This window comes from Mirounga angustirostris, unplaced genomic scaffold (genome assembly GCF_029215605.1).
Source record: "Mirounga angustirostris isolate CCGP_5_RB_7025 unplaced genomic scaffold, mMirAng1.0.hap1 SCAF_4, whole genome shotgun sequence".
Classification (NCBI taxonomy): Eukaryota; Metazoa; Chordata; class Mammalia; order Carnivora; family Phocidae; genus Mirounga; species Mirounga angustirostris.
The window spans coordinates 71,944,986-71,969,226 of NW_026991712.1; the positions used below are offsets into that span (position 1 = coordinate 71,944,986).

At 41.4% G+C, this 24,241-nt stretch overlaps 2 protein-coding genes and 1 long non-coding RNA gene across 7 annotated transcripts in view; 1 reads left to right on the forward strand and 2 right to left on the reverse strand.

Annotated features, from left to right (window-relative positions):
- The window catches only part of SDCBP (syndecan binding protein), a 35,460-nt gene extending 30,445 nt beyond the window's left edge, over positions 1-5,015 (reverse strand). For all 3 annotated transcript variants that reach the window (XM_064588300.1, XM_045896518.3, XM_045896517.3), the window contains exon 1: positions 4,876-5,015. The gene's annotated coding sequence lies outside the window, so the exon portion shown is untranslated. The remainder of the gene's footprint in view (positions 1-4,875) is intronic.
- Positions 4,906-24,241, forward strand: part of LOC123858207 (cytochrome P450 7A1) — a 47,910-nt gene continuing 28,574 nt past the window's right edge. The window contains exon 1 of one of the 3 annotated variants that reach the window (XM_064588298.1): positions 4,906-5,044. The gene's annotated coding sequence lies outside the window, so the exon portion shown is untranslated. The remainder of the gene's footprint in view (positions 5,045-24,241) is intronic. The other 2 variants (XM_064588299.1, XM_045895317.3) reach the window with 2 other exon arrangements.
- Positions 14,003-23,323, reverse strand: LOC123859048 (uncharacterized). Its single transcript, XR_006794353.3, has 4 exons — positions 22,993-23,323; positions 21,282-21,360; positions 20,840-21,019; positions 14,003-14,917 (listed from the first exon to the last, which is right to left on the reverse strand). It is a non-coding gene; the product is annotated as an uncharacterized LOC123859048 (long non-coding RNA).

The following is a 24,241-nucleotide window of genomic DNA, read 5'->3' on the forward strand; positions in this document are numbered from 1 at the left end:
ATAAAATGAAGCACATCCCACGTTCATGGACTGGTAGACTTAATACTGTTAAAATGTCGATATCATCCAAAGTGATCTCAAGATTCAATGCAATCCTTATCAGAATCACAATGACTTTTTTTCAGGAATAGAAAACTCATCCTAAAATCCATATAAAATCTCAAAGGATTCAAATATACAAAACAATCTTGAAAAGGAACAAAAGTGGAAGACTCATACTTCCTCATTTCAAAATGTACTATAAAGCTACACTAATCAAAACAGTAAGGTATTAGCATAATGGCATATAGATCAATGGAAAAGAACAGAAAGCCTAGAAATAAAGCCTCACATATATGTTAAATGATTTTTGAGAAGAGTGCCAAGACCATTCAATGAGTGAAAGTCTTTTCAACAAATGGCACAGAAAATTGGACATCCATGTGCAAAAGCATGAAGGTGGACCCTTATCTAACACTGCTTACAAAAATTAACTCAAAATGGGTAAAGGAGCTAAACTTAAGACCTAAAACAATAAAAACTCTTTTAGAAGAAAACATAGGACAAAAGATTCATGACTTTGGATTTACCAGTGATTTATTTGGACATGATACCAAAGATACAGGTAACAAAAGAAAATCTACACACTGGACTTCATGAAAATTTTAAATTTTTGTACATGAAAAGACAGCATCAACAGACCAAAAAAAAAGCAACCCACAGAATGGGAGAAAATATTTGCAAATCATATATCCAATAAGGGATTAATACCTAGAATATTTAGAGGACTACTAAAACTCAACAAGAAAAAAAAAAACTGGCAAAGGACTTGAATAGACATTTGTCAAAAAAAGATACAAAAATGGCCATAAACACATGAAAAGATGCTCAACATGATTAATCATTACAAAAATGCAAATCAAAACTAGGAGATACCACCTTCATACCCATTAGGATGGCTACTATAAAAAAAAAACAAAACAAAAAGACAAGTATTGAAGGAAAACTGGTCAGATACATGCAAAAGAATGAAACGGGACCACTTTCTCACACCATATACAAAAAATAAAATCAAAATGGATTAAAGACCTAAATGTGAAACCTGAAACCATAAAAATCCTAGGAGAGAGCACAGGCAGTAACGGCTCTAACATGGGCTATAGCAACATTTTTCTAGGTTAAGTCTCCTGAGGCAAGAAAACCAAAAGCAAAAGTAAACTATTGGGACTACCTCAAAATAAAAGGTTTCTGCACAGCAAAAGAAACAATCAACAAAACTAAAAGGCAACCTACTGAATGGAAGAAGATATTTGCAAATGACATACCTGATAATGAGTTAGTATCCAAAATTTATAAAGAACTTATACAACTCAAAGCCCAAAGAATAATCCAATTTAAAAATGGACAGAAGACATGAACAGACATTTCTCTAAAAAACACATCCAGATGGGGCGCCTCGGTGGCTCAGTCGTTAGGCGTCTGCCTTCGGCTCAGGTCATGATCCCAGGGTCCTGGGATCGAGCCCCACATCGGGCTCACTGCTCCGCGGGAATCCCGCTTCTCCCTCTCCCACTCCCCCTGCTTGTGTTCCCTCTCTCGCTGTGTCTCTCTCTGTCAAATAAATAAATACAATCTTTAGGGAAAAAAAAAAAAAAACACACATCCAGATGGCCAACAGACACATGAAAAGATGTTCAACATCACTCATCATCAGGGAAATGCAAATCAAAACCACAATGAGATATCACTTCACACCTATCAGAATGGCTAAAATCAAAAACACAAGAAAAAACAAGTGTTGGCCTCGATGTGAGAAAAAGGAACCCTCTTGCACTGTTGGTGGGAATGCAAACTGGTGCAGCCCCTCTGGAAAATAGTATGGAAGTTCCTCAAAAAATTAAAAATAGAACTACCCTACAATCCAGTAATTGCACTACTGGGTATTTACCCAAAAAATTCAAAAACACAAATTCAAAGGGATACATGCACCCCTGTGTTTATTGCAGCATTATTTACAATAGCCAAACTATGGAAGCAGCCCAAGTGTCCATCAACAGATGAATGAAGATGATGTGGGATGTACACACACACACAGAATATTATTCAGCCATAAAAAAGAATGACATCTTGCCATTTGGAAATGAATAAGCTAGGGAGTATGCTAAGCAAAATAAGACAGAAAAAGACAAATACCATATGATTTCACTCATATGTGGAATGTGGAATTTAAGAAACAAATGAGCAAAGGGGAGAAAAAGAGGCAAACCAAAAAAAGACTCTTAACTATAGAGAACGAACTGATGGTTACCAGAAGGGAAATGGCTGGGGGGATCAGTGAAACTGGTGACAGGGGATTAAGGAATGTATTTGTCCTAATGAGCACTGGGTGATATATGGTATTGTTGAATCACTATATTGTACACCTGGAACTAATATAACACTGTATGTTGACTATATTGAAATTTTTAAAAAAGGATCAATTAGAGGGGATGTGGAAAAACTGGAACCCTTGTGCACTGCTGATGGGAATATAAAATGGTAGAGCCACTAGAAAACAGTATGGTGGTTCCACAAAAAAAAAAAAAAAATTACCATATGATCCATCATTCCACCTCTGGGTATACATCCAAAAGAATTAAAATCTATGTCTAAAGAGATATTTGTACACCCAAGTTCACAGCAGCAATATCCACAAAAGCTCAAACATGGAAGTAATGCAAGTGTCCACCTACAAATGAATGGACAAGCAAAATGTGGTATACACATACAATGAAACATTATTCAGCTTTAAAATGGAAAGAATTTCTGTGACATGCTGGATGAATCTTGAAGACATTACATTAAGTGAAATACACCAATCACAAAAAGACAAATACCATATGATCCCACTTACATGAGGCACAAAATCATAAAGGTATAATGATGGTTACTAAGGTCTGGGGGGAAGGAGAGAATGGGGACTTAATGTTTAATGGGTATAGAGTTTCCATTTTACAAGATGAAGAGTTTTTTAAGGATGGATGGTGGTAATGGCTGTACAACATTGTCAGTGTATTTAAAAACCTGTGAACTGCACACTTAAAAATGGTTGAGATGGTAAATTTTGTTGTGTGTATTTTACCACAATAAAAAAGAAAAGAGGGAGGGGGAGAATATATGTTTGTTTGTATAGGTATTAAATATCCCTGGATGGATACCTAAGAAACATAAAACAGTTGGCTCCTATAGGAAGGAAATGTGGTTGGCTGGGGGGGCCTTTAGAAGGAAGGAGACTACACTGAGAACCTATTTTATTGCTTACATTTCGAGCCATGTTACTGTTCATCACCTCAAAAATTAAATAAATGTATAATTATGCTGGCAGCACTTGGAAAGAAATTAATAAATGCTAATATAACTATTACTAGATTTTTTTGAAGTTGTTCAGAGGAATTTTTTTTTTTTTTAGAAAATCTTGGCATTTACTACCTAAAAAAGGTACCTATATCTGGCAAAAACAGGAAAAAAAATAGTTATGTTTAAGAAATGGTTTTACTGAAGAGTACATTCAACTGTCAACTATTTGTAAATTCATCCTCTTCTGGTAAAGATTTTCATATGCTTATAATACTCAAAATAACTAAAAGTTAACGTTGTCGAAGTTAAATCTGGATTATAATGGACTATTTCCTGAACATTTTAAAAGACATTCCACTTCCTTATTTTCATTCTGTGGCACAAACCACTTGATCTATAGTATTTCCGTACCATTTAAAGGACAAAAATTTATAGAGCTAAATTGGTAACAGAAAACATGAAAAAAAGAATTTTTTTTAACCGTTTGCCCTCAACCTCAAATAGAAAAGGTAAAGATTGGAAAATGTGAATTTTAATCACTTACATACATTGAAGATAAAGCTAACAGCCTGCAGCTGTTTTCAATGTAATTTTCCTCTTTGTTTTTTTCTTTCAAACACGTCCATGTTAAGAGTTTGGTAAACCAAATGTACTTATGAAGTAATGTACTTACATAAAGGAAAAAAGAAATCACAGTAAATGCGTATGCAGATAATATATACAGACTAGATAACCTAGAAATTCCTTTCAAAAACTGGCACATTGGAAGACTCCATGATTAAATAAGTCCACTCCGGTGAAAAGGTAAACTTTCCACATCCATATGCCTTCACTTTCCCATTACTACAAGGAAATCGGGAAATGAAAACTGTGAGTCATTAAAGCTCAAGGGATAGTTCCTTCTGCACACACCCCGCTGGAACGGTTCTCCCTTTCCTCCAACTTCTCCAGGAATAGGCGCGCAGCGAACAACCCCTCCCCACCCCCTTCCAGAAAGTCAAGGCTTGGCCCACTCAACAGACACCTCCTTCCTCCTTCCAAATCCAGGGCGGTCCGCTCAAGCCACCCGGGAAGGTGACTGGGTACAGTCCAAGGAACGCAGAGCACCGTGACGAGCCACAGCCAGCCGCTCTTCCTTCCACCGGTCCCCAGGGATCTCAGCCAAGAGGAACAAAAAACGGTCGAGACGGACCAGAACGAGGAGTCCGAGCTGAGGCGGCAGCTCACGGCGTCGCCGCGGGCCGGGCCTCAGGGCTGTCCCTAACCCCGCCGACCCCCGGCGTCCCCCCACCGCCCCCTCGCCCCAGTGCCGGGCGAGACCACGGAACCCACAGGGTCGCAGGCACAGCGTGCCGCTCGTGCAGACTTTCGCCCCGGGCCCCGCAGGGCGCAAGGAGGGGCGCGGAGACCACTGAGGAGAGGGCGTCGCCGCCGCTTCCCGAAAACCTCTGAGACCCAGACGCTCTCCGCTAGGTGACCCGTGGCTCCATCGCCTCCGCCCCTAGTCCCCGCACCCAGGACGCGGCCTGAGCGCCCCTCTCTCCCCACGCCGCTGCTCACCTAGGCCACAAGGACCCGCTCACCGCCGTTGCCGCTGCCGCCTCCGGTAACTGGCACGGACTTGCGAGACCCGAAGACAGAAGAGCCGCTCGAGCCCGAGGACCGCCCGCGAGGCGCGTCACGGTGCCGCCCCGCCTTCCGCCCGCGCACGCGCGCGGCTCCTGGTCAGGTGACCCAGTCCCTATGGTAACAGGGCAGCGGGGAGCGGGGGCGGGATGACTGGGGCGGGGCGTGGGCCGCTCCTGCTCGTGCTAGCGTTGGGGAAGGTAAAGCCGCCCACCCGCTGCCGGGGCTTATGCTCCCCACCTTCTCCACCCGCCTCAGGGGTAGTGCGGGAGGGTCGGTGCTACCCGTCCTCTGCTGTGTTCATCTGTCCTCAAGGTCCTTTGGTTCCCATCACCTCCAATACAAAGAGAGTCTTGAGAACCTATCCTTTGGAGATTTCCTTGCCAGCCTTGGACTTCCACCCCTTTACTCCTACTCATCTTGACCCTCTCACTTACACTCACAGAAACATTGCTTCCACTAACCCTTCTCAACTCCTGCCCTCTTTGTTACAACTTTTTTCTTTGGCTTTTATTACTCTTTGTCCATCTGAGCGAAAAGTTCATTGGCTGTTCAAGGTTATGCGTAGTACTGCGCACAAGCAATAGCCCATTTCCTAATGCAAACACTAAAAATCTGTATTTCTCGAGGGCTGACTGTGTTCCAGGTACTGTCCTAAGAACTTGATGTAGATGGACTTTAGTCCTTACGCCAATCTATAACATAGATACAACATCCCTGTTAGCCCACAGAGAAACTGAGGCACTAAATTAGCCAAGTTTATCATAGTTACCATAGAGTAACATAGAGTACTTGACAAAATAGCATTAACTTAGAAGCATTTAATTTCTAGCTAAGTTATTTAGTGCCACAACAACTTAATGTGGTCAAATTAATAAAAATCTGAGCATAAAAGAGATGACAAGTAAACAAGATGAAAACTCACCCTCAGAGTTTATGGTCTAGCTGATAAAATAGACATTTAAAAATAATTAGACAATAGGTTGGTAAGGAAGAAATATACCTGTCTTTTAATAATAAACATGTGACATGATCATGACAAAATCCCAAAAAATTAACCAAAAAAAAAAAAACCCTAAAAATAATAAGCAATTATAGCAAAGTTGTAAGATACAAGGTTAACATATACAAAAGCTACTTGTTTATATTTTCCAGGAATGCACAACTGGAATTTGAAATTAAAAACACAATACCACTTACATTAGCACAAAAAAAAATGAAATACTTAGGTATAAATCTAACACAGTGTGTACAAAATCTATATGAGGAGAACTATAAAATTTGGATGAAAGAAATCAAAGAAGATCCAAATAAATGGAAAGATATTCCATGTTTATGAGTGGGAAGATTGAATATTGTCAAGATGTCAGTTCTGGGTGCCTGGGTGACTCAGTCGGTTAAGTAACTGCCTTCAGCTCAGGTCATGATCCTGGAGTCCTGGGATTGAGTCCCTCATCCGGCTCCCTGCTCAGCAGGGAGTCTGCTTCTCCCTCTGACCCTGCCTCCTTCTCATGCTCTCTCTCTCTCTCATTCTCTCTCTCTCTCAAATAAATACAATCTTAAAAGAAAAAAGATGTCACTTCTTCCCAACTTGATAGATTTGACACATCTCAATTAAAATCTCAGCAAATTATTTTTTGGACATCAACAAGCTAATCCTAAAGTCTTTATGGAAAGACAAAAGTCCCAGGAGAGCCAACCAACACTGAAGAAGAGGAGCAAAGTCACAGGCCTGACAGTGCCCAATATTAAAATTTGCTATAAAGCTACAGTATTCAAAACAGTGTGGTATTGGCAAAAGACTAGAAAAATAGATCAGTGGAAAGAATACAGAGCCCCGAAATAGACGCACACAAATACATTCAATGGGTCTTTGACAAATGTGTCAATTGAATAGTTTTTTCAAAAAATGATTCTGGAACAACTGAACATCCACATGTAAAAAAAAAAAATGTGTAAACTTAGACTTTACACCTTTTGCAAAACTTAATTTGAAATGGATCATTGGGGCGCCTGGGTGGCTCAGTCAGTTAAGCATCTGCCTTCAGCTCAGGTCTTGATCCCGGGGTCCTGGGATAGAGCACCACATCGGGCTCCCTGCTCTGCAGGAAGCCTGCTTCTCTCTCATTCTCTGCCCCTTCTCCCTGCTTGTGTTCTCTCTCTCTTTCTGAAATAAATCAATACAATCTTAAAAAAATAAAATGAAATGGATCATTGACTTAAATTTAAAATGCAAAACTAAACTTCTGAAAGATAACATTGGAGAAAATCTAGGTGACCTTGGGTTTGGTGATAAGTTATTAGAAACAACAAAAACACAATCCATGAAAGAAAAAATTTACAAGTTAAACTTCACTAAAATTTAAAACTTCTGCTCTGTGAAAGACACTGTTCAGAGAAGGAAAAGAAAAGCCACAAACTAGGAGAAAATATTTGCAAAATACATATCTGATAAAGGACTTGTATTCAAAATACGCAAAAAACACCGAAACCTCAACAACAGGAAAACAACCCAATTTAAAACTGGGCAAAAGATCTGAACAAACACCTCACCAAATAAGATATACAAATGAAAAGTGAGGGTATGAAAGGAGACTCAACAGCATATGACATTAGAGAAATGCAAATTAAAACAACAATGAGATGCCACGGCATGCCTATGAGCAAGGCTAACATCCAAAATACTGACAACACCAAATGCCAGTGAGGGTATGGAGCAACCAGAATGCTTGTTCATTGCTGGTAGGAATGTAAATGGTACAGCCACTTTGGATGGTAATTTGGAAGTTCTTAACACAGATCAACATACTCTTGCCATATGAACCAGTTACCATGCTCATGAATATTTGCTCACATGAGTAGAAAACTTATGTTCACACAAAACTTTGCACGTGGGGGTGCCTGGATGGCACAGTTGGTTCAGCTTCTGACTCTTGGTTTCGGCTCAGGTCATGATCTTGGGGTCCTGATATAGAGCCCCACGGCAGGCTCCACACTCTGTGTGGAGTCTGCTTGGGATTCTTTCTGCCTCTCCCTCTGCCTCTCCTGCCTGTGCTCTCTCCCTCTCAAGTAAATAGATAACTCTTTAAAAACAAACAAACAAAAAAAACTCTGCACATGAATATTTATAGCTGCTTTAGTCGTAATTGCCCCAAACTGGAATCAAACATGATATCATTCAATAGGTGAATAGATAAACTGTGGTACATCCATACTATGGAATATTATTCAGCAATAAAAAGAAATGAGCTGTCAAGTCAAGCAAGAACACGGAGGAAACTTTAATGCATATTTCTATGTGAAAGCAGTCTAAAAAGGCTACATGCTATATGATTCTAACTATATGACATTATGGAAAAAGTCAAATTATAGAGGCAGTAAAAAATAGTTACCACAAGTGTGGGAAATAAAGAGAAGGATAAGTAGGTGAAACACAGGGTGGTGAATCTATTTTGTATGATATTATAATGGTAGACAATGACATTAGCTTTTGTCAAAAGCCGTAAGACCATATGTGGTGTGCATATATATACTTAGTCTTTGTCTCCAATTTCTGGATCAGAACTTCAGAAACCCTTTGAGTTTCAAGAGTGAGAGGTGTGTCCTTATTATGTTAATGAGGTGGCTAATGGCTGGAGGGTGTAGGAGCCCTGGATAGCTTCATGTTGGAGGCTGGTTGTCAGGAAGACCAAGCGTTTGATTAGAGACAGGGCCCCTGGGTGGCTCAGTCTGTTAAGTGTCTGGGTTCAGCTGTGGTCATGATGCCAGGGTCCTGGGATTGAGTCCCGCATTGGGCTTCCTGATCGGTGGAGAGCCTGCTTCCCCCTCTGCCTGCCACTCCCCCTGCTTGTGCTCTCTCTCTCTCTGTCAAATAAATTAAAGTCTTAAAAAAATTTTTTTTATCAGATTGTTGGTACTTTCAGCCTCGGTTCCCCACCTTTAAGGAGGAGAGGGCACTGGAGACTGAGTTCATGCACAGGTTCCCAGGTAGAAGAAACAGGTTCTATGCTCATGACTGAGAATCAGAATGGATTGGACTTCTCAATAGAAATGCCTGAAGCCATTAGACAATGGACCAATGCCTTCAAAATTATAAAGGAAAGTGATTTCTAACCTAGATGTCTACACTGAGGCAGATGAGATCATTCAAGTGTGATACATGAAGACATTTTTATAAACAATACAAAGAATCATAAAGTTTATCTCTCATGCTCTCTTTGTCAGAAAGTAAATGACAACCTAAATGTGCATTTGGTGCACAAAAATAAGAATACAACAAGGAAAAAGAAAAGGGGGTGAGGAGGTTCTCTCAACACAGAGGCTTCAGCCTCAGGTGAACATTGTTGAAGAACATGAAGGGAGATCCTCGAATGACAGCTATACAAGAGGCCCAGAAGGGAGCAATCCCATTTGAAACTGGATGATAGAGGGCTCTAGGGGTAATGTCTCCAAGAAAAGTAACGTATTTGAACAGAACAAGAGATTCCTGTTTCTCGGAGAGGGGAGATGAATGAATAAGAAATTAGAGTACAGGGCGCCTGGGTGGCTCAGTTGGTTAAGCGACTGCCTTCGGCCCAGGTCATGATCCTGGAGTCCCTGGATCGAGTCCCACATCGGGCTCCCTGCTTGGCAGGGTGCCTGCTTCTCCCTCTGACCCTCCCCCCTCTCATGTGCTCTCTCTCTCTCATTCTCTCTGTCTCAAATAAATAAATAAAATCTTTAAAAAAAAAAGAAATTAGAGTACAAAGCAGTGGGGGAAAAAATGAGGCAAATTGACCAAGAAAAGAAATGTAATCATATCACTTTACATGACTCATCTTTGAATAATATCTATGTAGACATAGTAAGATCAACATATTATTTATTAGTTTAGACCCAAAACATGATCACAGCTTAGTTATAGATGCTAGTATTATTTTCCAGAACATCCAACCATATTTTTATTACCTGTGAAAGGTGTGGCTCATGACTATGATAGAATGTTTAGTACTGATGACCACTTCACTATGACAAAATAATGTATGATCAAGGAACTTTAAAAATAGCTTTGTAAAAGAATACAGGAACACCAATTCAAAGGGATACATGCACCCCTATGTTTATAGCAGCATTATACACAATAGCTAAGATGTGGAAGCAGCCCAAGTGTCCATCGACTGAGGAATGGGTAAAGAAGATGTGGTATATACATACAATGGAATATTATTCAGCCATAAAAAAGAATGAAATCTTGCCACTTGCAATGACATGGATAGAGCTAAAGTATAATGCTTAGTGAAACAAGTCAGTCAGACTTGGACTTTGAGTGGTCTGATACAAAAACAGACCCACAAATAGGAATATACTCTAACAACTACCAAGGTACGGTATGCCTAACCAAAGATATTATTACATATTAAAATCTCTTTATATTCCATGCTATGCCTGAAGTACAGTATTCTTTTTTTTTTAATTTATTTATTCATGAGAGAGAGAGAGAGAGGCAGAGGCAGAGGGAGAAGCAGACTCCCCACGGAGCAGGGAGCCCGATGTGGGACTTGATCCCAGGACCCTGGGATCATGACCTGAGCCGAAGGCAGACGCTTAACCGACTGAGCCACCCAGGCGTCCCTGAAGTACAGTATTCTTATTTTCAAAAAAATGCCTCTTAGATCTCTTCCTGTTATAATGTTGTCTATGGGTAGGAGTAAATATAAGAATGATTATCATACATTTTTATTCAATTTTCAGAACTGAGAACTTTGTCATTTTAAGGTCCTTGAAATACTAATAATGAATAGTACTACCGTAATTAGCATTGTTGCTATTTTTTTTAAGATTTTATTTATTTATTTGACAGAAAGAGACACAGTGAGAGAGGGAACACAAGCAGGGGGAGTGGGAGAGGGAGAAGCAGGCTTCCCGTGGAGCAGGGAGACCGACACGGGGCTCGATCCCAGGACCCTGGGATCATGACCTGAGCAGAAGGCAGATGCTTAACAACTGAGCCACCCAGGCCCCACATTGTTGCTATTTCTTAAGATTTCATTTTACCATAAATAGTCAATCACTTGCAGGTCACTTGCTCTACTGAATTATGCAACTTCCTCTTCCTTTTTGAAATCCTGGCCACATGACAAACCAGACTGCGCTAAACTCTTTAGAATGTGTGCTTCCATTCCGGAACACATTTCCTTCCTCACGGTTTTACATCAAGATTACAAACAATGTTTTATTGAACAGTGAAACCACCACTTAAAACACTCCTCAGCTGACTTTCCTGGAACAAATTTGTTTATGTACATTCTAGAGAATCTCACTTAAAAGAGAGTATCTTTCTGAAAAACAAATATGTAAATTATATTTTGTTAATTCAGTCACTTTTTAAATGCATGAGGGGTGCTCCCTATTGAAAAAGAACATGGAGATAAATATAAAGACACTTGTGAAAAGTGAGTAATTATTTCTTAGTAAATATTACTTTTTAAGTTTGGATTTAGTGTAAACTGGTTATTTTATAATAGAACATTCATGTGTAAATATGAATAGTCTCTGTTGTTAAATTACCTTTTCCCAGGTATTTACAATTTTACAAAGTTACTTTTTTTTAAGTTTTTAATTTTAATTCCAGTTAGTTAACTTATAGTGTTAGTTTCGGGTGAACAATATGTAATTCCACACTTCCATATATCACCCTGTGTTCATCTCAACAAGTACACTCCTTCATCCCCATCTCCTATTTCACCCAGGTCCCCAACCATCAGTTGTTCTGTATATTAAGAGTCTGTTCCTTGATTTGTCTTTCTCACACTTATTTTTTCCCCTTTGCTTATTTGCCTTCTTTTGTTTCTTAAAATTCCACATATGTGTGAAAGCATATGGTATTTGTCTTTCTCTGACTGATTTGTTTCACTAAGCATTATACTTTAGCTCTATCCATGTCATTGCAAGTGGCAAGATTTCATTCTTTTTTATGGCTGAATAATATTCCATTGTATGTATATACCACATCTTCTTTACCCATTCCTCAGTCGATGGACACCTGGGCTGCTTCCACATCTTAGCTATTGTGTATAATGCTGCTATAAACATAGGGTTGCATGTATCCCTTTGAATTGGTGTTCCTGTATTCTTTTACAAAGCTATTTTTAGGGCGCCTGGGTGGCTCAGATGGTTAAGCGTCTGCCTTCGGCTCAGGTCATGATCCCAGGGTCCTGGGATCGCGTCCCACATCGGGCTCCCTGCTCCTTGGGAGCCTGCTTCTCCCTCTGCCTCTCTCTCTCTCTGTCTCTCTCTCTCTGTCTCTCATGAATAAATAAATAAAATCTTTAAAAAAAAAAGCTATTTTTAAAGTTCCTTGATCATACATTATTTTGCCATAGTGAAGTGGTCATCAGTACTAAACATTCTATCGTAGTCATGAGCCACACCTTTCAGAGGTAATAAAAATATGGTTAGATGACATACCAGTAAGGTGAACATAACTTGTAAATATAGTTAAATTAATTTACTGTATGGTATTTGACTCTCCTTTCAAAGATGTGTGTTGAATTCTGCTTCCATAAAAAATTTAAATTTTACCACATTTAGAAAGTCCTCCCCTCCACAAAATAGAAATATTTTAGGGGGCTGCTGAAAAATCTTCAAGCAAAACTAAAGTGAAATGTGACTTAAAAAGGAAGGAGTTTCAATTGTCAATTGGGTCATTTGCTTTATTTCAATGTTCTATTTTTTTTTAAATTTTTTTAAAAGATTTTATTTATTTATTTATTGGACATAGAGAGAATGAGCAATAGGAAGGAGCAGAGGGAGAGGGAGAAGCAGGCTCCCTGCTGAGCAGGGAGCCCTTTGCAGGGCTTGATGCCAGGATCCTGGGATCGTGACCTGATCTGAAGGCAGACACTTAACCGACTGAGCCACCCAGACGTCCCTGTTTTTCTAATTTTTTTTTTTAAGATTTTATTTATTTATTGGAGAGAGAGCACAAGCAGGGGGGGCGGCAGAATGAGAGGGAGAAGCAAACACCCTGCTGAGCAGGGAACCTGACGCGGGACTCATCCCACGACCCCAGGATCATGACCTGAGCCGAAGGCAGATGCTTAGCAGACATTTAACAGACTGAGCCACCCAGACGCCCCACAGTACAGCCATTTGAAGAGTTCTGCTCATTGGCTTCTGACACAGGTGTCCATCTGTGCACCCACCACCCCAGCCCTCGGGCATCGCATTCCTGTCATTCTGGAAGGTTCCATCCCAGGTGTGCCTCCCCCGTCGCCACCCCTGCCGGGTGACCGCCGATGGCTTTCCTCCACTCAGCGTTAGGTGTTCTCCTTCCTTTCAAATCGTGGTAAAATACAGAAAACAAAATCTCGCATCTTAACCATTTCTAAGCGTTCGGTTCAGGGGCATTGAGTACATTTTCGCTGTCCAGCAGCTGTCGCCACCCTCCCCCTCCAGAACGTTTCCCTCGTCCCACAGCGGAACTCCGTCCCCAGCGGCGCCCCAGCCCAGCTGCTCCGTCTTTGTGCGTCGGAGCGCTGCAGGAGGTCCTGCGAGTGGATCCTACAGGACCTGTCCTTTTGTGACTACTCCTGGCGGATCATAACGTCCTCGGGGTCACCCATGTCCTGGCGCGCCCGGGCTTCATTCCCGGAAGGTTAAAGAAGAGCGCGTCGTGGGTCCCTGCCTCCGTGACGCACAGCTGGGTGGCGTCCACGCTCCCGATGCTGTGGGTCGTGCTGCTGCGAGCCTGCGCACGTGCATTTCCAATCCCGGCCGCGCCCCCGTGTGTCTCCTTGGGCGCGGGGGGAGGTTGCTGCGGGCTCGGGGAGCTCGTGTACATGGAGCCTCGTGCCCTCTGTTTGGCCGCCTCTGCGCCTCCCGCGGTCCGAGATGTTTGTCCGGGTTGCCCTGTGTGCCCATAGTTTGTTCTGGTTGCTCCTTGATGCTCCTCTGCGGATTCAGCACAGGGGCGGACTGTTCTTTTGCCGCCGGACAGACGCTCGGGGCTGTTCTGGGAGTGAGGAGTCAGAGATGCTGTGTCTGTTTCTCAGAGCTGATGTGTGCACAGCCCGCCCCTCTGCGCAGCTCAAGGTTCTATTTTCTATATTCTTTCACTGACCACGAGGAATAATTCTTACAAGGAGCAAAATTTAAATATATTTTAATGCACTTGGTACATAATTCTTATACAGAAAATATAAAGAAGTGATCAATACTACACAAGAATTTACGAGAGCACATTTGAAATAGCCATGTTGATAAAAGGACACAGCTCTTTTTCTACATCAGTGTCCGAAAAAATCATTAAAGGAACACTGTAATATTTTGAGTCCACTTCTATTCGAGTTAATTTTTAATAATATCTGGAATATTTAAGAGCATATGGGTTCCACGAAGAAAGCAAAATCATTGAAGTCTCTAAATGCATCCTCACTCCACAGGAGATGGGCCACGTTGACATTTGGGTTATCCTGGGCTCCATCATTTATTAGCTGGGTGTTCCTCTACCACACAGGATAGTACTCTTTCAGCATATTAAAAATTGTATTTGCTTTTAAATGTGGAATTCTAGCGGGGATTCCTCCCTAAATTGTGGAAGCACACACCCTTAAAAGGGATGCCAAATGCTTTGTTCCAAGTTCGACGTGGCCAAAAGTGTTCCAGATGTTCAGAACCAATCATTTGGTTGCATTTACATGGCCAGGAAAATGCATAATTTCTGAACTGTATTCATAAGGAAAATTACTGTAGTTTCAAACATTTAGTCTCTTGTGTGTGGGTAATGAGACAATTGTATTAATTTGACCTTTGGATGGCACCCTCATCCTTCAGTTCTTGCCATAGTCCTTGTCGTGTAATTTTACATGTCATCAGAAGTGGTCTTGTCTTTGCCTGTCTTCCCAGTTGTTTCTTCTGTGTAATCATTACTTCATCTTATAGAAACTTCCTGAGGGCTGGGGTGATGCCTGAAATGGTTTGATGCCTGGCATAATGCCTGAGGAACAGAAATTTTTCTATAATTCTAGAGTTATTGGATTTTCTCTTCCTAGAATCTATATTGGTTTTCACATTTTAACAACTCAGAGCTTAAGATTTCTGTAATAATCAATGTCAACAAAATATTTCAGCTGCCAGGCCAAAGAGTAAGTTGAGACATTTTTTCAGCCTCCTCATGTAGCCATGCCCAGCAGTACCCCTTGAACAATTTGTCACCTGGTTGCATTATTTGCATTCTTACCACTCCAGCTGTTAAATTTTTAACATAAGTCTGGATTCCTGTTGTCACCAAAAATGCCTTCAAAAAGGTTACACAGTGAAGTAACTAAAAACCACAAGATAAGGAGCAGATTGCCTGTGCAATTAAAGGCAACTTTGGGCACCTGGGTGGCTCAGTTGGTTGAGGGTCTGACTCAATTTCCTCTCAGGTCATGATCTCAGGGTTGTGGGATCCAGCCCTGAGACCAGCTCCGCACTGAGCATGGAGTCTGCTTAAAATTCTCTCTCTCCTTCCCCTTCTGCTCCTCCCCCTACCCTCGTGTGTGCTTGCATGCACATGCTCTCTCTCTCTAAAAAATAAAATTAAAAAATAAATAAAAGCAACAAAACAAGGCCAGAAAGAGGATTTAATTATCTCACCTACATGAATATTTTTAATTATTTTATTATTTTTTTCATCATGATAAGTGTACCCTTTAATCCCCATCACATATTTCACCCATTCCCCCCACCCACCTCCCCTCTGGTAACCATCAGTTTGTTCTCTATAGTTGAGAGTCTGTTTCTTGGTTTCTCTTTCTTCTTTTTTTTCTTTGTTCTTTTGTTTTGTTTCTGAAATTCCACATATGAGTGAAATCATATGGTATTTGTCTTTTTCAGTCTGACTTATTTTACTTAGTGTTATACTCTCTAGCTCTATCCATGTCATTGAAAATGGCAAGATTTTTTAATAATATTTATAAATATTTGTGATATTTTATATTACATATATATAAGATATCACATCTTCTTCATCCATTCATCAATTGATGGACACTTGGGCTGCTTCCATAGTTTGGCTATTGTAAATAATGCTGCAATAAACATAGGGGTGCATGTATCTCTTTGAATTCCTGTTTTTGTATTTTTGGGGTAAATGCCTAGTACTGCCGTTACTGGATCATAGGGTAGTTCTATTTTTAATTTTTTGAGGAATTCCATACTGTTCTCCAGAATGGTTGTAGCAGTTTGCATTCCCACCAACCGTGCATGAGAGCTCCTATTTCTTCACATCCTAACACTTGTTTCTTGTGTTTTGGATTTTAGCCATTCTGATAGGTGTGAAGTGGTATCTCATTGTGGCTTTGATATGCATTTCCCTGATGATAAGTGATGTTGAACATCTTTCTATGTGTCTGTTGGCCATCTGGAAGTCTTCTTTGGAGAAATGTCTGTTCATGTCTTCTGCCCATTTTTAAACTGGACTGTTTGTTTTTTGGATTTGAGTTGTATAAGTTCTTTATATATTTTGGATACTAACCCTTTATTGGATAAGTTATTTGCAAATATCTTCTTCCATTCAGTAGGTTGCCTTTTAGTTTTGTTGGTTGTTTCTTTTGCTGTGTGGAAACTTTTTATTTTGATGTGGTCCCAATAGTTTACTTTTGCTTTCATTTCCCTTGCCTCAGGAGACATATCTAGAAAAATGTTGCTGTGACCAATGTCAGAGCCATTACTGCCTGTGCTGTCTTCTAGGATTTTTATGGTTTCAGGTCTCACATTTAAGTTTTTAATCCATTTTGAGTTTATTTTTGTGTATGGTGAAAGAAAGTGGGCCAGTTTCATTCTTTTGCATGTAACTGTCCAGTTTTCCCAACACCATTTGTTGAAGAGATTTTTTTCCCCCTTTGTATACTCATTTTTCCTTTGTGGAAGATTAATTGACAATATAATCGTGGGTTTATTTCTGGGTTTTCTATTCTCTTCTATTAGTCTATGTCTATTTTTATGCCAGTGTCATATTGTTTTAATATGTATTTTTGTATTTGTATTATACCACTTTGTATTATAACTTGAAGACTGGAATTATAATGCCTCCAGTTGTTTTTGTTTTTCAAAATTGCTTTGGCTATTTAGGGTCTTTTGTGATTCCATATACATTTTAGGATTTTTCTAGTTCTGTGAAAAATGCTGGTGGTATTTCGATAGGGATTGCATTAAATGTGTAGATTGCTTTGGGTAGTATAGCTGTTTTAACAATATTTGTTCTTCCAATCCATTAACATGGAATGTCTTTCCATTTCATTGCATTGTCTTGTATTTCTTTCAAGAGGCATTTTATACTTTTTAGAATACAGGTCTTTAACCTCTTTGGTTAAGTTTATTCCTAGATATGTTATTGTTTTTGGTGTAATTGTAAATGGGATTGTTTTCTTACTTTCACTTTCTGCTGCTTTATTATTAATGTATAGGAATGCAATGGATTTCTGTACAATGACTGAGACTTTACTGAATTCATTTATCAATTCTAGGAGTTTTTTGGTAAAGTCTTTAGGATTTTATATACGTAGTATCATGTCATCTGCAAATAGTGAGAATTTTACTTTTTCCTTATCAATTTGAGTGCCTTTTATTTCTTTATGTTGTATAATAGCTATGGCTAGGACTTCCAGTACTATGTTGAATAAAAGTGGTGAGAGTTCCAAGACTGAAACAATCCTGTTTATAGGAGGCCTTCAATTTTCCACTCTTCTTTCCCGTGTTCGGTACAAATATGGTATCAAGAGTCAGCTTCAACCCTTCAGCCAACTTATTCTCCAAAGAGATTTCTGTTCCAAGAGTATTTGTGTTTCATTTCTGGGTGAAGGTAAGTCCATAGTTACAGACCTTACATTTGGTCTCTATCTTTCCTGACACTTTCCCTGTATCAGTGTAAGCATGACCAGAAGTAGAAAATTCCACTCCACTACAACATTTGGTTCTCAGATCTATTTTGACCATGCTGAATCCATATCCTTTATTGAAGACATCCTTGGTGGCCTTTCCTAGGTCACAGTAAGTCGGTGTGTTACACATATCTCCGACCAGAGGGCCTGTCTCTGCTCCACCAGGGCGACGCTGAAGGTTGATACAGACTTTTCTGGACCAACCATCTATGGCTGGGCTGTGTTAGCCTTTGAAGGTTGGCTTACTGGCTATCAGGTGAGTTTTGACATAGCCAAATCCAAACTGTCACAGAATAATTTCGCCCTGGGTTACAAGGCTGCAGACTTCCAGCTGCACACTCATGTGACTGACGGCACTGAATTTGGAGGGTCTATCTATCAGAAGGTTAATGAGAAGACTGAAACATCAATAAACCTTGCCTGGACAGCCGGCAGTAACAAAACCCATTTTGGCATTGCTGCTAAACACAAGCTGGACTGTGGAACTTCTCTATCTGCTCACGTAAATAATGCCAGCCTGATTGGACTGGGTTTGTACTCAGACTCTTCGACCAGGCATCAGACTGACCCTATCAACTTTAATTGAAGGAAAGAACTTCAATGCAAGGTTGGGTTGGAATTTGAACTAGAAGCTTAATGTGGTTTTTTTTTTTATTTATTTATTTATTTATTTATTTATTTGAGAGAGAGAATGAGATAGAGAGAGCACGAGACGGGGGAGGGTCAGAGGGAGAAGCAGACTCCCCGCCGAGCAGGGAGCCCGATGCGGGACTCGATCCCGGGACTCCAGGATCATGACCTGAGCCGAAGGCAGTCGCTTAACCAACTGAGCCACCCAGGCGCCCGCTTAATGTGGTTTTAAGTAAAGCATCTCATTTGTCCCTGGAGGTGAAGAGAACCCACTATGTTTTGGCCTTAAAATTCTTCTGTCAGTCCCGGGGAGGTTTTCTGGGGACCTTCTATCACTATCGCCCTAGACCTTACCCCACTGCTCTCCTGCCCTGAGTCCCTGACTCCTGCATCCTGCCACTCAGGCTCTCATTCTGGAAGAGTATATCCCCTCGTAGCCTCCTGAGTAAAGGAGCATGAATGGTAAAATGTTTAAGACTTGGCATTTTTCAAGATTTTTTTTCTAGATGATACAAGAAGATGAAATTAGGGAAGATAGCCTGTTGGAAAGCCAACCGTGACCAAAGAACTGGTGCTGAGATGTGAAGGAGGAATATTGTATCAGTTATAGTTTGCTCTAGAGCTATTCTTATTTTTTCCTAGTACAGCTAGTTTTTTAAAAAAATAAAATCACGTATGCATTCATTTAAAGCTTTTGCATTCTACAAAAGCATGTGCTAAAAAAAAGGGCATATGGGATAAATAGGGTTAGGGGCGGACCATACTGTCTAACTTCATAAAAGGAGCACTAACAAAAACTATAAATATGTATTATTTTTTAATTTTTTTTAAAGATGTTATTTATTTATTTGATAGAGATACAGCGAGAGAAGGAACACAAGCAGAGGGAGTGGGAGAGGGAGAAGCAGGCTTCCTGCTGAGCAGAGAGCCTGATGCGGGGCTTGATTCCAGGACCCTGGGATCATGACTTGAGCTGAAGGCAGATGCTTAATGACTGAGCCACACAGGCACCCCTAAATATGTATTTTTTTAAAAATATTTTATTCATCTATTTAGAGAAAGAGAGAGAGCCTGTGCGTGTGAGCATGGGGAGGGGCAGAGGAAGAGGGAGAGAGAGAATCTCAAGCAGACTCTGTACTGAGGACAGAGCCCTGTGTGGGGCTCGATCTCGCAACCCTGAGACCATGACCTGAGCAGAAACCGAGAGTCAGATGCTTAACCAACTGAGCCACCCAGGTGCCCCTATTTTTCTTTTTTTAATGGCTCAGTTGGTCTCCACTAGCAGCTTGCCCTGTGTAGCATTTGAATTTAGGGACTTACATTTTCTTCCTTGAAATACAGGGCTTTTTGCTTCCAAGAGGCCAGGTTTATCAAAATTAAAAATCTGATTCAGGAGGATTCATCATTTTTTTTAAATACAGAAGGGTTCACCTGGGTAGCTCAGTTGGTTAAGCATCTGTCTTTGGCTCAGGTCATGATTTTGGTGTCCTGGGATCAAGCCCCACTGTCCCTCTGCCTCTACCCCCCACTCGCGCGCTCTCTCTCTCTTGCTCTCTCTCCCTCTCAAATAAATAGTCTTTCTTTTTTTTTTTTTAAAGATTTTATTTATTTATTTGAGACAGAGAGAATGAGAGACAGAGAGCATGAGAGGGAGGAGGGTCAGAGGGAGAAGCAGACTCCCTGCCGAGCAGGGAGCCCGATGCGGGACTTGATGCGGGACTTGATGCGGGACTCGATCCCGGGACTCCATCCCGGGACTCCAGGATCATGACCTGAGCCGAAGGCAGTCGCTTAACCAACTGAGCCACCCAGGCGCCCTCAAATAAATAGTCTTAAAAAAAAGATTTAAGGGCTCCTGGGTGCTCAGTCGTTAAGCATCTGCCTTCAGTTCAGGTCATGATCTCAGGGTCCGGGGATTGAGCCCCGCATCGGTCTCCCTGCTCCGCGGGAAGCCTGCTTCTCCCTCTCCCACTCCCCCTGCTTGTGTTCCCTCTCTTGCTGTGTCTCTCTCTGTCAAATAAATAAATAAAATCTTAAAAAAATAATAAAAAATATAACTAAAAAAAGATTTAAAACACAGAAGGAAATATTGTTGCACTTCCTTATCCGTCTTCACAGCTTCAACAAATAGCTTAATGTAGGGAAATGTGTAGCAGTTGTTGAAACCACTGACCCAGCCCTTGCTTTCACTAAAGGAAGGTACCTCTGTAGGATTTCTTAAAGCATTCATATGTTGTCGCTAAAGCTTGCTCTTTAATTGTGGAGGAAGTTTGCTCTGGATTTCTTGGAAGTCACATGCTGGGAAAAATTGTTTACGAACCAAAGTGACCTCAGCATTATTACACTGATATCATTTCCCTACTTACCAATTGTCTGTGAGCTCATTTGTGTCGCCAAAACACACATGATAGCAGAATAGATCGGACGTTTTGTTCTTTGAAAGACTTGAGGGAATACACCACCCCTAGAATCTTAACGCTGTTTTGTTTTGTTTTGTCTCTTTCCTGTTCCTCAATTTTCTCTCCATGTTTCTTTTCTTCTGTTCTCTACAAACAAGGAAAAATATGCTTGCTTCAGTTGGGATTATGTTCGGCTGCATACAGAAATCTAAAATAAAGTGGCTTAAACCATATGGACATTAATTTTTCTCAAAGAAAAATAATTCAGAGGAAAATGATGCAAAATTCCTGCTCTGCCCTAGCCACCACATTTACATTCCAAACACAGGAAAGAGGAAGAGCCGATGAGCTAAAGGGCACAGCCCCCTCCTTTGGTGGAGCCTTCTTCGAAGCCTCAGAGTGTACTTACATTCTATCTCACCGGCCACATCTAATTGCAAAAGGGTCTAAGAAATATCATCTTACAGCCAAGCATACTTCCCAGGGTTCTGTTATTAAAGAAGAAGGGAGAAGGGTTATTGTAAGGCAATCAGCATTCTTTGCCCCAGCATTACTTCAAAATAATTCATATGTATTGAGCATTTTCAATATGCCAGACACCGTGTCACTTGATTTCTACCATTAAAGATACATGACAGTATGATGGGCAGAATTAGTCATAAGGATTCATGGTAAGTCAGAGAACAAGGATCCAAGCCCAATCACGGGAGGGTACCTTACCAAAGAGTACACCACCCAAACGTACATTTGTTTAACTGTTCTTTTTGCAATTGCCACTTGCTTCATGGTCAGCCCAGGACAGAAAAATCACTTTGAAGCAGATTTTTCTGATGTGGGGAGGAGCAAGAAGAGGTTAAGGAATTCGGAGATTTTTTGGAGGAAAGGAAGCTGTATTCTTTTTTTTTTTTTTTAAGATTTATTTATTTATTTTTGGGGGGACGCCTGGGTGGCTCAGTCAATTAAGCGTCTGCCTTCGGCTCAGGTCATGATCCCGAGGTCCTGGGATCGAGTCACGCATTGGGCTCCTTGCTCAGAGAGGAGCTGCTTTTCCCTCTCCCTGACATTCCCCCTGCTTGTGCCCCTCCCCCGACACATAAATAAATAAAATCTTTTTTAAAAAAAGATTTATTATTTTTGAGAGAGAGAGCGAGCTTGAGCGGAAGAGGGGCAGAGGAAGAGGGAGGGAAATCCTGCTCCTGATTACAGAGCCCTACACCGGGAAGGATCCCAGGACCTGAGCCGAAATCAAGAGTCGGATGTTTAACCAGCGGAGCCACCCAAGTGCCCCAAGGAAGCTCTATTCTAATTCTTATTCTCTAAGGTTTGAAGTTACAGGCATCCTCCAGCATCAACCAAGCTAGGATTGGAGAACGGGGCCCCTGAAATAGAGTTACTGTAAGGGTGAGGGTGAGCCAGCTCTGACCCTGAAACAGAGACAGAAGTGAAGGGATGACACATCTGGGTCTTGGGAGGCTGGGGCCAGGGACTGGACCTGACCCAGCGTCCAGAGGTCACCTGGTGCCTCCGAAGCACCTACGCCTCTGTCAGAGCAGGTTGCTTCTAGATGTAAGTGTTGGGGTGCAGAACTGTCAGGACATAATCTGGAGATTTCCTTCCCCTGTGGACTCACAGCCAGGAGTTCCTGAGGAAGCAGCCAGAGCAGAGAACCTAGCCAGGAGGACCATGCCTTCCATGCAGCTCTCAGGAGGGTTCACTGGGGCAGAGGGCCTTTCTTTTGCTTGCTTCTTCCTCCCCGCATCCCTGGACAAGACTTCACCTTTCAGCAGTCCCAGTGACATTCCTGGGCTGTTTCGCCATTATAGTAGCCAACATGGCCTGATAGCATAGTTCCCCTGAAGGGCAAACCTCCGGGAATTCCCATTTGTGAGGTAATTGGCACCTGTCCATTCTCTTGACTCCAGGGCAGGGAAGAAGAAACAGGTTTCCCTGAAGAGCTGTTTGGCTGGGACCACCCTACATTGAAGAAAGCATGGGGAATAGGGAGCCCATGCCCCCCAAATTGCTATTGCTGGGGAAAGATACCACTTACATTAGTTTCCATTTGCAGCTATAACAAAGTATAACAAACTTGGTGCCTAAAGACAGCACAAATATCTTACCTTACACTTCTGGAGGTCAGAAGTCAGAAATGGGTTTTATGGGCTCAACTCAAGGTGCTGGCAGAATTGTGTCCCTTCTGGAGGCTCTCATGGAGAATTCATTTCTTTGCTTTTCTAGAATCTGCCTGCATTCCTTGGCTTACGTCAAGTTCATCTCTCCAAACTTAGCTTCTGTGACACATCTACTTTTCTGACTGTAACCCTTTCCCCTCTCTCATGATAACATTGAGCGCCCCCTTGTTAATACTGTACAGAATATTCTTCCCAACTTCATGTGATCCTTAATCACAACTGCAAAGTCCCTTTTGCCATGTAAGGGAACACTTCCGCGAGTTCTGGGCATGAGTACAAGGACATCCTGAGAAGGTCATCACTCTGTGTACTATACCACCCTACTATACCAGGTATGGCCACTAAGAAAACAAAAGACTTCTTAGCTTCTCTGCTTTGGACACGGCTCACCAGAGCCGGATGTAGATGTGACTCATGCAGGCCACGCTGCTCCTGTGAGCACAGCGAGGCAGGTCCTAGTTACACGGACTCTCACTCTGGGACACTCAGAAACACCTAAGTAATGGGTCAAGGTGCTGCGGTGGCTTCTTCCCTCACCAGAAAATAGTACTGAAGGAAATTGTAGCCCAAAAGACCTGCAGAAGAGCTTTGGTTTGAAGGCACGAATATCTCACAACAACTCCAAGCTCAAATAGGTAAATACAAGAAGCAGGAAAGTCATTGGAATAGTTGGCAGAATTATCCATGGGTAGCTGGATACAGAGCAGGTACACTTACCCTTCTCCCTCTCCTCCTCTCCTCCTCTACCTGTGAGGCCTCTCCTGTGTCGCCTCAAAGGTAGAATACTGAGTGTGGAAACTGGAGCAGATAAGCCAGACATTGCTTCAGGTAACTGATCCCAGGAAACACTGGAGAGCCCTCATAGATAAGCAAGCTAAGGGCATAGCCACACATTCTTCCTGAAAGGATTGTTTGAGGATATATTCTAGTAAATTAAACAGTGACTCTAAAAATGAGGGATGGGAAAGGAGGGGAATGGAGGGATGGAGTAACTGGGTGATGGACATGAAGGAGGGCATGTGATGTAATGAGCACTTATTATTATATAAGTATTATATAATATATAGCTATAATATTATATATTATGTAAGGTATTATAATATATATTAACATTATATATTATATAAGGTATTATATAAGACTGAGGAATCAAGGACCTGTACCTCTGAAACCAATA